The 13,297-nt window shown below is 47.3% G+C and overlaps 1 long non-coding RNA gene across 1 annotated transcript; it reads right to left on the reverse strand.

Moving 5' to 3' along the window:
- Positions 1–8,298: 8,298 nt before the first annotated feature.
- On the reverse strand, positions 8,299–9,991 carry LOC147979703 (uncharacterized). Its single transcript, XR_015599730.1, has 2 exons — positions 8,942–9,991; positions 8,299–8,858 (listed from the first exon to the last, which is right to left on the reverse strand). It is a non-coding gene; the product is annotated as an uncharacterized LOC147979703 (long non-coding RNA).
- Positions 9,992–13,297: the final 3,306 nt, after the last annotated feature.

Raw genomic sequence — 13,297 nt, forward strand, 5'->3', positions numbered from 1 at the left:
CCTTGTTGAGGCTCGTGTAGTCAATACACATTCGCCACTGCTTGTTCTTCTTCAGTACCAGGACCGGATTGGCTAGCCACTCTGGAAAGAATACTTCCATTATGAAGCCGGCTGCTAGGAGCCGGGCTATTTCTTCTCCGACAACTCTTCTCTTCTCTTCTGATAGGCGCCGCAGGGGCTGCCTGACCGGCTTTGCATCAGATCGGACATGTAGCTTGTGCTCGGTGAATTCCGTCGGTACACCTGGCATGTCTTTGGGGGACCATGCGAAGATGTCCCGATTCTCATGGAGGAAATCGACGAGCTCGCCTTCCTATTTGCTGTCGAGGTTTGCGCCTACGACAGCGTACCTCTCTGGGTGCTCTGGATCCAACGGTATCTTCTTTATCTCCTTGGCCGGCTTGAACGAACCCTCAGCCTCCGACTCCCTTGGGTTAGGCGACACCTTTGGCTGCTTGCCGGCCATCGCCACAACCCGCTCAAGGAGCCGCTTCTCGGCTGCGATCACCAGGGACTCGGCTAGCCGACTGCTCTCAGCCGCACAGGCAGACGACTTCCGGTAGTCGCCGGCTATGGTCAGAATTCCCCTGGAACTGGGCATCTTCATTTTGAGATAGGCGTAGTGGGGGACTGCCATGAACTTGGCCAAGGCGGGTCGGCCAAGTAATGCATGGTATGGGCTCTCGAGGTCCACCACCTCAAACCAAACTGACTCTCGGCGGAAGTGATCTTTGTCTCCAAAGAGGACGTCCATCAGGATCTTGCCGATTGGTGAGCAGGAAAGCCCAGGAACAATGCCGTGGAACACAGTCTGGCTGTTCTGAAGCTGTCTTTGCTTGATTCCTAATTTCTCCATGGTGTCCTTGTACAGGATGTTAATGCTGCTGCCTCCGTCTATCAGAACTCGCGAGAAACGAGCGGCTCGTCTATCCGTGGCAAAGGTGGCATCCAAGACCAAGGCATAAGAGCCCGGACTCGGCATCACCTCTGGGTGATCAGCCCTGCTCCAGCTGATAGGCTTCTCGGACCAGTGCATGAACTCTAGCGTCTCTGATGCTACTGCATTCACCTCTTGTCGCTGCAGCCGCCTGCTACGTCGATCATCAGCCATGCTGGTAAACACCACGTAGGCTCCGTGTTCTTCGGGGTATTCGTCTTGTACTGCGTCGACTGGCCTAACAGCCGGCTGCTGGGGCGGAGGCGGAGGCGGCTGCCCAGCAGGCGGGGGAGGCAGGAGGCCGTCTCCTTTGGCGATCCTGGTGAGCCAGTGGCACTTCCGGGTGGTGTGATTCGACGGCTTCGTGCCGCTATGGAATTTGCAAGGACCGTCCAGGGTCTGCTCGTATGAGAAGGTCGGCAACCAGTTGGGCTTGCCACCTTTTTGTCGCTTGGGTGGAGGCTGCCCATCCGGCTGTTGGGCTTCAACTGTCGCGACCAGCCGGCTGCGGGGCCTTGCGCTTGTGATCGCTCTGCTGTTGCCGCCGACTGGCGTCTCCCGCCTGAGTTCTTGGAGCTTGAGGGGCCACTTTGCCAGTTGCGCTAATTTGAATCTCAGCCTTCATGGAGGAGTCGGCTATGGCGTACTTGTCTGCTATGATCAGCAGCTCGTCTAGGGTTTCTGGCTCGTCGCAGAGGAGCTTGTGCTTGAGGAGGGTGCCTTTTCTGCACCCGGCGGTGAAGTACTCGATAGCCTGCACCTCGTGCATGCCCTCGCAGGAGTTCCGAAGCTCGGCCCAACGCGTGAGGTAGTCGCGAGTCGACTCGTCAGGACCTTGCATGCACAAGGAAAGCTGACGAGGCTTGGGAGGACGCTTGTACGTGCTGGTGAAGTTGCGGACGAATGCTTCGGTGAAGTCGACCCAGCTGTTGATGTTGCGAGGCTTCAGGCTGTTCAGCCATGTCCGGGCCGTGCCCTGGAGCATGAGCGGAACGTATTTTACAGTGACACGCTTGTTGCCGTTCGCTATGCTGACAGCCGTGGAGTAGTCGACCAGCCAGTCTTCCGGCTTCACAGAGCCGGTGTACTTGGGCGTGTCTCTTGGGAGCGTGAACCCTCTGGGAGAGGGCTCGTCTCGAATGCGGGGCCCGAAACAAGGCGGATCCAACTCGTCTTCTTCTTCCAGCGCCAGAGATTGGTAAAGTCGGTCGATCCGGTGGCGGGCGTCGTTTTCCCCGACTCCCTCTCGGCGGCCAAGGCGGTCGCCGAGAGTCGAATGATCAACAGGCGGCAGGGAGACTCGCCTTTCCTTGCGAGGAGGAGGAGGCGGACAGTCGTCCCGTCGTTCTACTACTCTCGGGTGGCCGTCTCGGTCGCGCTCTATGGTAATGTGAGTCCGACTGTGGCTGACAGTCGGATCCTTGTCCTTTCTTCCTCGGGCGCCGCCAGTCGGCGTTCGAGACGTCGTGCCTTGATCTCGGCGAAGGTCGTCATTTTGCCGCTGCGGCGCCTCCGTGCAGCAGCCGGCCTCGTTCTGCGCGGCAGTCGCGTCGATGAGCCGCTGGACTCGCTCCATCATCAGGCGGCGCTCTTCGCCCTCGAAATTGTCCAGCTCGTCCACCGCCGCCTGGGCGGCTCGAATGTTCTCCGCAGGTGTAGCGTACACAGGGCGACTTGCCCCGAACAGGTTGGCGATGGCTACGCCGCGCTGCTGGACCGCGCCAAGGCGGTTGGGCCCAGCCGGGGCTGGCGAGCCACCAACAGCGTGATCCATCTCTCGCTGGTAGGCTTCTGACAAGCGTCTCATGCTAGCCAGCTTCTTCGCACCTTCGACGAGCTGAAGGCGGTGCGCCTCCAACGTCTCTGCATCAGCGTCTTCCGGAATGGGCACAGTCAGGTCTTGTAGCGCCGCGCCAATTGGGTCATGCGCTCCTCCGCCGGGGGGCTCGTCATGACTGATGATGAGCACCTCGGTGATGGTGCTTCCGCCACTCTTCGCACGAGGGAGAGGCTCGTCGTAGACCACCACATTAGTGGGGAACGCATCGAGCGACGCGGTGTCAAAGTCAACCAACATCGGGTCGGTGGAACCTACAGACTCCAAGTCCACGGCAGGCTCACCGGCGACGTGGAGTTGATCGAGGAGGCCCGCGAGGAGGCTCTCGGAGCCACCCGTGCCTGCGTTGGATGCAGGTTCGTCAAAGAGGCGAACCTTGCCGACAAGTTCGGCGAGGCAGCTGGCTACGCAGGCGATCTCAACGCCGTGCAGCGCGTCGGCGCAAACTCCGTCTGGCGTGCCTGGCTGGCTGCGCTCGCCAGGGAGGAAAAGGGTTCCCATCCAGAACAGGTCTCCGGACGATGGTGCACCAGGCCCCACGGTGGGCGCCAAATGTCGGGGGTTGGGTGCGACATATGCCAAAGGATGGCTTATCATGGTGGGGGCGAGTAGAACGTCGCCGGTACCTGGAAACGGGATGAGGCGAAGACATGCACGCCGGCGAATCTTACCCAGCTTCAGGGCTCTCTGGGGAGATAATGCCCCTACTGCTGCTCTACGGGGTCTCCGCATGATCACTATGGCAAAGTGTTTACACGATTGCTCCTTGAGCTATTTCCTGGAGGCAGGAGAAGGCAAGGCTAGCTCTCTCCTTCCTATATGATCTGGTCTAGAGCTAATGGATTCCAACCCTTTGCATGGGTGCCCTGGGGGTTTATATAGGCCTACCCCCAGGGGTACAATGGTAATCCGGCTGGACGCGGGCCCAGCCGTTAGTGCCTCCGGCCTCCGGCTTCTCCGCCGACTGCTGGGGCCCGCCGACTGCTGGGCCCCGCCGACTGGCTCAGTACGGAGCCGACAAGCCGCGTCCGCCACGGGCGGGTCTTGCCGGCTGCTGATTACTGTAGCCGTGCTTCTAATGACGCGGGCTTGGTCATGGAATCGTGGCAACAGCCCCGCCGCCTGGCGGACGATCACTATTGCCACTCTCCGTCACATCTGGTTAATGGCGCATGGGCCCTGGGGGAGGAGCTGGCCGACTCTCAGTGGCCGACTCCCAATGGGTCCGACTGGTGGCGCACTTGCCGTCTTCTGGGGTCCCACTGGCTGGTGGGACCCGCCGCCCCAGGGTCGTACAGACAAGCCGTCATGGGCGCAGGATTCGGTCCACTGGTGCTGATGTCAGGGCCGGCACGGCAACAGTGCCACGCTGCACAGAGATCTCCCTTGGTACGGTGTACTGTCGCCATGCCTGCCCTTGGAAAGGGGCGGGAGCAGGCTTCACTGTAGCCACTCCCCTGTCATGTCCCTCCTGATGAGGATATGGGGTTTGTTGGAGTCGCGGTCTGACTCCCCAAGGTCGGCTTCTCGGGAAGTCAGCAGTCAGGAGTCGGCTTATCCTGAAGTCTTTCCTCAGACTCGGCCGCGAGTGGCTAGTTGGTTGCCTTGCCGCCGACTTCTCTAAAGGCGGCTCTGTGTCCTGGGGTCTTGAGGGGCTTAGCCTGCCCCGATGTCTTGAAAGGTTCTGGGGCTCAAGTTAGCCTACCCGTAGCCCATTACTCCGACAGATCTTGTGAGCGTTGATGACATGTTGTCATTTTGGACAATATGATTGTCGAAGACGAGGGTAAAGGGGCAGCCCGAACTCATGATTTTTAGAAGCCCAAAGTACAAGTCCACATCCTATAACAAGATGCAGATCATATTCTGAATTTTCTGGAGATGCATCGGAATCTTCAAGATCAATAGATGCATATGCAACTACTCAATGATCTTGTGGAGCATATGTGGACCCATAACGAAAACCAAAGAGTTTAATGGTTGAATTGTGCATTTCTATAATCGGGTCATGAAGGCATGTGGCTCGCGAGGCTGGGCATGAGGGGAGCTCCTATGTGACGCTCTCTATGTCAGAGATCTGACGTTTGGCATAGGGCGCGACTCACCTAGGCCATCCCATTTTGCAGTGGCAAAAATGCCAAAAAAAATAGCGCGCCAGAGTTGAGCTTCGAACCCGAGACTTCAAGGTGATGCATGCATTGTGCTAGCCAATCCACCTGACAAGCCCTGTGCTAGATATGCAACCCAGCTATTAAAGAAACAAACAAAAGCGGCAAAATCTAAATGTTCACAAAAACTCCTAAAAACTAACCACTGTAACATCTAAGAATTTGTAACTAAAATGGCAGCCCAGTGCATATGAACTATAAGTCGCACAGAGTTAAACCTTTTAGAAATTTTGAACATTATTTTCTTTCTGAAACATGTAAATATTTTTTGACACGCAAACATTTTCATATTCATGAAAAAAACTTGAAAATTTCGTGAGAACAAAAACATTTTTTGGTTTCTCAAATATTTCTCAAAAAAGCAAAAAAAATGAAAATGAGAATACTCTTTGAAATCACGAACAATCTTTTAAAAACACAAACATTTTATGGAAAACAGGATTTTTTTTTGAAAATGCGAACATTGTTTGAAATTATGAACAAAATTTCCAAAAAGCGAACAATTTTTGAATCTACAAAAAAATATGAAAACATGAACATTTTTTGAATATGTGAACAAATTTGGCAAAACTTGAACTTTTTTGAATTTGTGAAATTTTTTTGGAAAAACAAAGAGTTTTTGAAACTACGAACAAGTTTTTCAAAAGTGCAAGCATTTCATGAAAATTCCCCAAACATTTCTGAATTTGCGAACAAAAATTGAAAACATGCACATTTTTGGATATGTTAAAAAAATTGGAAAAGCCGGAACATTTTTTGAAATTCCCGAACATTTTGTGAATTTGTGAACAAAAATTGAAAATCATGGGTATTTTTCCAAAATTACCAACAATTTTTAAAAATGTGAATATTTTCAAAAATTCCCCGAACATTTTTTAAATTGCGATTTTGTTTGAAAAAATGAACATTTTTTAATATGTAAACAAATTTGGAAAAGCTGGCATATTTTTTGAATTTGTGAACAAAGAAAAAATGCAAACATTTTTTCAAAGGACCGCACTAACTTCCGACTAATCGCTAGGTAGTAATAGATATCTTTAACATCCACCGCCGGTGGTTCATCTCTGCTTTCCATTCTAGACAGAAAAGAATATAAAAAAGCAAAAAATAACTAGAAAGGGGACTTGAACCCAGGTCTATTGTGTAGCTACTAAGCCCAAGAACCAACTAAACCACCTTTACTTGTTGTCTACTAAACATAAACATGGTATTTGGACCCTCTTCTTTCTACCATCTTAGCAAAGAAAGTTGATTTAAGTTTGGTAACTTTGGCATAAACAGCATGATAACTATAACATGACCATCCTGATAACTTCGACATTAGCACCCTGGTAACCAAAATAGCATGGTAAGGTTGATAACTAAATCGCTTTCTAGCTGATAACTAGAGTGTGATAACTTTAGCATGATAGGTCTGATAACTAAATCCTTAGAAGTCTGACAACTAAAGCGCGAGAAGCATGGTAACTTTGGAAATGATAAGGTTGATAATTTCAACATTTGCAACCTAGTAACAAATAGCATAGCAAGGTTACATTGTTAGAAGGCTGATAACTAGAGCATGAGAAGCATCATAAGTTTAGCATGGACATCATGATAACTTTACGTAAAAATTATGAGGATATAACCTTAGATAAAAATTATCAGGATATATTTCAACAACTCCCACCCACTCCCCCCATTTAAAATTTATCATGGTGTTTGAGCGTAAGTTATTAGCTATGTGATGCATAAAAATACCACACTTTGCACGCACACATTATTGGGGAGAATTTTTCAACAATCCCCACCCCCCGTTCAAAAGTTGCCATGGTGCTCATCCATAAGTTATCATATCTTCTATACATATAGTATCATGTATTTTACGCAAGTTATCAAGGTATATTTCAACGAAATAATTCCCTCAGTCAAAGTTACCATGGTGTACGTAAATTATCAAGTTTGTGGTGCACATATGATCATGTCATTAAGAGAGAAGTTGCTAGGGTGTATGTTTGAACAACTTTTTTCTCCGGGTCAAAGTTATCACGGTGTTTGTAAGTAATTTACAAGGTCTGTGGTACGTAAATTATCATGCAATTTACACGGAAGTTACCAGGATATGTTTTGACCAACTTTTTCCTGGGTCAAAATTACCGCGTTGTTTGTATGTAAGTTATCATGTATCCATGCAGAAGTTACCGGGGTGTGTTATTGATCTTAGTTGATAATCGTACGTATAATGTTTGTAGTGTACTTGGTTGTTGAGGTACCTGCTTGATGTGTGGTCATCCGGATGCGCGCATGGTCAGGCATAAAACTTTCTAATTTAGTATTCATGCATGACTGGGTTACTAGACTAGTTGGTAGTCTCTTCTCACACATCTTTTTTAGCGTTAAAAAATATAGAAGGAAAGAGCTGCAGCAACGGTATCAGTGCACACCATATCAATGAAAAAACTGCTTAAGAAGGAAAGAGTGGGCGGTGTCATCAGGATAAGAAGGAAATAATTTAAAAGGAAAGCGGGGTTAATAGAAAAGAGTGGATGGGGTCAGCGTAATTTGAAGGGAAAGCGGCAAGGTCCGCGGGGAAAGCGGATTCGTTCGATGCAGATTGTGCGCCGCACGGGTCGTTCGGACCTGTTGCTAAATTTCAGATGTTCGGAATTTAGCTTTCTTGTTTTTCAAATTCCTCAAGCATTTTCAAGAGCATTAACATTTATGAAATTTGTAAACATATTTTCTAAGTGGGAACATTTTTTGAAATTCACAAACATTTTCTAAATTTTTGAACAAAAACTAAAAATGCTAACATTTAAAAAATTGGAATTCTATTATTTTTTAATTTTCAAACATTTTTTGTAAAAGAAGCAAATAATATTTGAACTTATGATTTTTTATGAAATATTTAAACCAGGAACATTTGTTGAAAAATGATTAATTTTTTTTAAATGCAAAAAAAATCTTGAACATTTGATAAGAATAAAATATTCCTAAAAATAAAAAAATGGGAAAAATAAAAAAGGAAAGAAAAGGAACTTCGAAAATGGAAAATAAAGAAAAAGAAAATGTGGTTTAACAACCTTCTAGAAGGTGCCCAAATTAAGAAAACAGGCTAGGAACTTTGAGAACATTCCCAAAATTGGGATGTGTGAACGCGCACCTCGCTGCTGAATGGGCCGGCCCGTGTCAGTCGACCGCGTGTGCAGCATGCCAACAATTTGGCGCAGAATACATGATGTAGGGTAGAACCCTATACGCCAGATCTTTCACAAAAGGAGCGGATCCCGCGAAGAACATGAGAGGAAAACAAGGGGAAACACGAGAGGAAATCACTTAAACCAACAAGATACGGTCACACATATGCTAGATCCTCGAAACATAAAGAGATACACGATCCGAATCCAAGAAAGGACGATACATAGGTAACCGGTTCTTCTCCGTGAGGAGGTCTTGAGGTCTTCCCGTTAGGGGTCTTGAATCCAAGTGGATCTTCTCCGAAGAGGTGACGGTCCCTCGCGATGGAGTAGATCTAGATGGATGAGCAAAGCTCTATCTCACATATGAGCTAACACAATGCTAACCCTAAAATGGTGGAGGTGGAGGAGTATATATAGTCTAGGGCCATGAAGGGGTAAGTGAGGGGCGAAACAAGTACATGGGCCTTGGCCCGAGTCTCTGCGCGCAGGCAGGCCAGAAGTTCCAGGCAGGGACGGAAGGTCCGGGCTCCGGAAGTTCCAGGCATGGTCCAGGCTGGACAGAGAGTTGGTGCGTCTGAGCGTCGCCTAGAGTGTCGAGGGCCGGAGGTTCCGGGCAGGCCGGAAGGTCCGGGGGCCAGAAGTTCTGGGCAATGGTCGGAAGCTCCGGGCTGAGTAGAAACCTTGCACAAGTCTTGACGTTGGTTGCTCCTCCTCCTTCTTCGGGATGGTTGATGTACCTGATCACACATAGTATCCCTGACTTAGTTAGCAACCATGTCTCACTCGAATGGAAAGGGGAAGCGTTTAGGAACGAGTTCACCTTGTGTCCAATGGTGTATGCTCAAGGTTGAGGTCTTGTCATAGTGTACATGGGGATGATCATAGAATGCTCCGCATCATCTCCGCCCCTTGGGAAAGATCCGACCTCGGATCGTGATCCTCATCACCATGGAAACGGTTGTCGTTGACGGACTTGTAGTTGGACGTAGAGGAAGGCATTGTACAATCCAAGTACTCCAAGGTGTCTCCGGTAAGTGGTGCATGCAAAATGAACAAACACAAAATACACTTGGGAATACAATGGTTAGCGCACACAAAGTGTCCAAGATGTAAGAATGAGTTCATGCGGCAAGGTTGTTCGTGACAAAGTACATGAAGCTTATCAAGATGATATAGAGTGATATGCAAAGAGTTCATGGGAGCAAAAGAATTCATTGTGCACACAAATGTGTTGTGAATATGATCGATGCAACCACGGTGCAAAATGATGTCATAGTGAGACAGTTTATCAATAGCATGAATATGGAAATGGATGCTCAATATGAATAAGTTATCATGCAATTGATGGTAGGCAATATGATCATGATGTATGAATATGCCATCAAGAAAGATCACAACAAATTTGCTAAGAAAATGCACAAGCTCATATATCATGGATGACATGGAATACAAGATGCAACAAGGCAATCATAGTTTGTGTCAATCCATGCATAGGGTGCAAACTTGCGGTAAGTATGAAATGTCCATCGAGCATGACATGTGGGAGCACAATCAACAAATATGTATGTTTTGGTGCAATGTGTCAAAGGAGTGTTGATGTACCGATGTTCGATGTCATGGCATGAGTGGAGTTCCGGAGGTGCATCCAAGAAGTCCGAGCGTTCCTTAATGTGAAGGTCCATAGAGCCAATCTCCAATGTCGGTCCTCCATCCAATAGATGTATCATGTAGATAAGAAGGAGACAACAATGAAAGAATGACCCATCTAATATGCGTATTTTAGGGTGGCTCAAAGGGAAGGAGTTCACCTTTAGGAGATTCTCGCAAATGTTGGTGTTGCACATCGTGTATGCCTTCACATAACCAATATGTCTCGTGATGGCAACGCCTTGTGAATCCTTCAAAATGAAAGAACATGACAAACACTCGGAAAAACAAATGAGCTTAGTGCAAATGCAACACCTAGCATTCGTGTGGTAAAATACCCAACAAGTGTTTTCATCATTCTTATCATAAGAAAGGATAAGGTGTGGTATGGTATGAAAGCATATGATGCAACTACAACCAAGGACAATAGACTCAAGTAAACAAGCAAGCTTCACAAGTAATATGTCCAAGTCTGCAAGATCAATAAGCATAGCAAGTTGGCATACAATACAAGGTGATACGAGAGATGCAAATAATGGAGACAAGAGACAATGATCGAGACAAATCAAGTGAGAGACAATGATCAAGACAAATCAAGTGAGCAACAAGTATCTCCACCAAGCATGCAAATCCACATAGTAGTAAAATGGTGGCTCATGGGTAAATGCAAACAAGGGTCACACTTGCATGGCAAAGACATAGAAATAGGCATAACATGCAAAGTGAGCATGATATAATGGGCATAAGGTGACAAATGGTAGATAGTCCATAGCCGTGTGAGAGCCAAGTAGAAGAGATGCGCGTAGTCGTTGCGCGAAGAGAACGATGGTAAGAATAGTCAACGGGATCCCAAATCGTCGTTGCTCTCAAGAGCTTGTTTCGTCAACTCTTGGGATTGAGAGGTTGACGAGTATATGTGAGTACCTACACAAAACAAAGGCAAAGGTAAAATTGTGTGTGCGTGGTATATGTACACATCATCCATCATGATGCGCACGTGCATGTGTTGGTTAGCACAAAATAGCCAATGCTCAAATAAATGAGATGTGTGATATAGAAACATGTCATCCATCATGATAGGTTTATTGTTATGTGTAGCATAATGAAGACTCAAATTGTGTAATGCATCATGAGAAATATGTAGAGCATTATTATTCATGGAATGCATATGGTGCAAGCAATTATGGGAATCATGCAAAGTATGGAATGCATCAAAATCTCCTAATATGTATGAGGAAACTATGGGGATCTCCTCATGAGAATTAATGGAAACATCACATGGATAATATTGACAACATCCAAAACAAAGCATATTTGGTTCTATGTGATCATGGCATGGTATATTAGATGAATTGCGCAAATCATGTAAAGGAAGCATGGCAATATTATCACATGAAAAACAAAAGCCAATGACCATCATCTCGTCATCTATGCCATAAGTGCAAATGAGATTTATTTTAATGGGGCACGCATAGTTACTATGTTGAGATTGAAATGATGCAATATGAGAGATCTCACTCATAGCATATGACAAGTTTAAAGGATTATCAAACATGACGTGACCAATAGAATTTTCACATGATATCCTATGGAGCATAACATCACAAGTAGGCAATTCAACATGCTCATCATCATATTCTCCATAAATGGGTGGCATATTGAAACAAGACATAGTATGTGATGGATCCATGGGGCGATCATCATCATGCAAGCAATCATTGGTGAGATAGTCCACTAGTCGGATAAGAGAAGCACCATCACCTATGTTACCTTTGGAGCATCGCTCATGTGTTTTAGGTGAGGTGTCGAAGACCAAGTCGTGTTCCTCTTCATCTTGATGGAACCATGTGGGGGTGCATCATCGTCCACCATGGCCATCGCCGTCTCCATTGAAGGTATGGACTCATCGAGGATAGGCATGTCATCATGTAGGAGACCTAGCACCAAAGAAGAAAACACACTCAAAGTAGAGGGTAAGTCGTTAGAAATCATAGTGGCCTCACATGCCCTATCAACTACCTCACTCACTAAGTGTTGTGGATCACTCACTCCCTCTTGAATGCTCTCACTCGTATGGTTGGTGGAGTCACTCAAATGGCTCTCATCCTCACATAGGATGTGTAGTATGCTCTCAAGTGTGGGGCTAGTGGTGGTCACATTCATCCTCTCATAGGAAATGCACTCAATGTCACATATGGGGGAGTCACTCATATCACTCATGGTGGGGTGGCTCTCCTCACATGGGAATTGGGGCATCTTGTCATATGTGGGTGTCGGAGAGATGTTGGTGCAAATGTCTCCATGCTCAACTCCTATCGCCGCCTTGGTTGAAGGGATAGTCCCATGCTCAACCTCCTCATCCATAACGCCTCTAAAGATGAATGTTGTAGGATGTGGCAAAACATCACTCTCCTCCGAGATCAAAGAGAAGGTCTCATGTGCGCTCGGGTAGCTTGACTCGGAGTATGAGTCCAATATGGGCACCGTCTTCATGTTGTTGAAGTGGTTCATACTCGCCGCCGTGGTCGAAGGGGATGGCCCTTGCTCAACCATCTTGTCGCTGTCTTGTTGTTGGAGGCCCATATGATGTGGCACCTCGTAGCTCGTCTCCATGACCGAAGAGAAATTCCCATGCTCGGCCATCTTTCTTGAGGGGCTTCCGAAGATGGAAGTGTCACCCTCGCTTGTAGGTGGTCGCCTTATTGTTGAAGATGTCAATGTAGGCAAACTCATGGGAAGTAGGCGAAGATGTCGTACGTCCAAAGGCGAAGATGCCTTGATAGCACTTGGCGAAGATGCCGAAGTGGTGGTGGTAGTAGCCGTAGCGTCCTCTTGGTGATGCTTGTCTTGTGGTCTTCTCTTGTACTCATGAAGTTTGGTCGTAGCTTGATGTAGAGCTTGTTGGGACTTGTAGGTAGGCGCATCTCGAGCATCTTCATGTTGATGGTGTCGTTGTCGTACTTGAGCTCGTAGTAGATGTCGTTCATTGTCGTCATGCACATGTTGCTTGGAGGTGACTTTCCCTTCATGACGATGTGGATCACGAATGTGATGATGGTTACCATGGAGATGTGGACGTGGACGACTTGAGCTTGCATCGCATGGGCGCTCTGAAGATGATCGACTTTCTCGCCATCGCCTTGAGGATGATGAAGGGGAAGAATGGTTGATCAACAAGGTTCGAATCTCCTCCATCCTTCCATCTTCCTCCTCCTTTTGTGCGGAAAGCTTGTTGTCGAGGTAGTCTCTTGTACGTAGCTCGGAGTGTCGCATGTCGATGGCGAGGTTGTCAATGTGCTCTCGCAATCTTGATTGTGCACCTTGCATTTGTCGTTGTAGATCAAAGATGGACGCTTTGATGATGTAGTTGTTCGCGCCGTCGTTGTTGTGGAAGACCGGAGATGAAATGCCTTGCCTATTCATCATAAGACTCGAGCAAACATGAGTGGAAGAAAGAGAAGAACTATACCAAATGTACCTTGACCGATGTTGAAAATGGATCATTGATCACTCAATGATGTAACAAGGA

The sequence above is a fragment of the Triticum urartu genome, chromosome 3A (genome assembly GCF_056163025.1).
Source record: "Triticum urartu cultivar PI428250 chromosome 3A, HENAU_Tu73, whole genome shotgun sequence".
Lineage (NCBI taxonomy): Eukaryota > Viridiplantae > Streptophyta > Magnoliopsida > Poales > Poaceae > Triticum > Triticum urartu.